Here is a 1,624-nt window from a genome sequence, read left to right as displayed (position 1 = left end):
ACCAACCGCGTTACTTTGACTTATAAAAGTAAGCGTTGGGACGCGGACCTACATATTGTGAAAGGAGATACAAGAGGAGAACTAAAGATCGTGCTAGCCACTATTAAAAGGATTCGCCCTATGATGAGGCAAATGAAGTTGAAACCATGTCATGGAATATTTTTGGCTTATGATCTCAACACCCCTGACTTGTTCGAAGTTCAATTTGTTAAGGATGGTTGAAGTTGTTATCATTACGTCAAATTATTATGTCTTTTATTAAATAGATTATGTCAGTTATTATTGTTTATGTCTTGCAGCATCCTAATTTTATGTTGTAATGTGTGGGTCTATTAGTTATTTGTTGCTGTCATTTTGGAATGTAATTTTTGTCATAGTTGTACTAGTACTTGTACTCCTTTGTTGTATTTGTACTCTATGGCATTAATTGTGTGGTATTACTAGTAACTTTTATCGTTTTAATGTCTTAAATATTATTCTAATAGGGGGTTAACAATTATTTAAGTAGATGTTCCATAATTTCAGTAATTTTTCACCATTTAAGATTGATTGATTATCTAAGTAAATGTTGCATAATTTTTAGTAATTGTTAACAATTATAAAAGTAATAATCATTTAATTAAGATTGACTATTGTCAATCTTAATTAAATTTTAAATGTGTAATTCAATACAAAAATTTTCGCGCCTAATACAAAAATATTCCTTGTTTGAACTAAACTACTACTATAAGGTCGTGCGTCAATTACAAGAAAATAACTGTCACCCTTTAAACTTAGTATGTCATTACAAAATTTCAACTAAACTACTACTATACCAAAATCTGAGTTCCATACATTAGAAATAATTGAACCAAATTATTGCTGCCTTGACCCAAAATCTGAGTTCAAATTATGAGGATTTAAAATTAGAAATTTCCCGCTAGTTTTTCGACAATAAGACTAACTCTCCCCTCCTCCTCAATTCAATTGAAGAATAACAACTAAATACTACATCCTAGTTCCCACAACTATGGCCAGCCCACTCCATGAATGCACCTACCATTTTTACTCACCACCCTCAAAAAGGCCGAAACCCGAAAATGAAGTCTCTGTAATTTGTGGGAGCATTAAAGATCTAGCACCGGTGCATCTTCAAGTTGATTTGGGAGTTCGCACACTTAGGGCCAGGAGCAGAATGAATATGTTCAGCTCTCAACTTGCAACGATCGGAAGGAGTGGGAACAACGTTGCAGAAATCCGATTCCATCCAGAGTACCCATTTCTTAGACCCTTCAAAATAAGAAATCCACTCAAATTTAGGAAGGAGTCATATTGCATGTTACATTATATGTTTGATCTTTATAATGTTTGCTTCTCTTTTCAATTATCTACGCTTCAAAACTATGTTTATAAATGCACATATTATGAGCACACTTATAGGCATATATCGGTGTTCATGAATTTGTTTATGAATTTAGAGGAGTGGGAGGTGGTTTTGAACTCGCTGCAGGAGGAACATGGTGATGATGCTTGGGCCTTGATATCACTAAGAAGGGAGTTCTCTACTCTTCACATTGATGATTTGAAAGATAGAGAAGAGGTTCAAGAGAATGCGAACGAAGAGGAGATAAGAAAGCCTAAGGGA

Source organism: Chenopodium album, chromosome 1 (genome assembly GCF_948465745.1).
Source record: "Chenopodium album chromosome 1, dcCheAlbu1.1, whole genome shotgun sequence".
NCBI classification, from domain to species: domain Eukaryota; kingdom Viridiplantae; phylum Streptophyta; class Magnoliopsida; order Caryophyllales; family Amaranthaceae; genus Chenopodium; species Chenopodium album.
The sequence above is the reverse complement of the archived record's forward strand: the minus strand, read 5'-3'. Positions refer to the sequence as shown.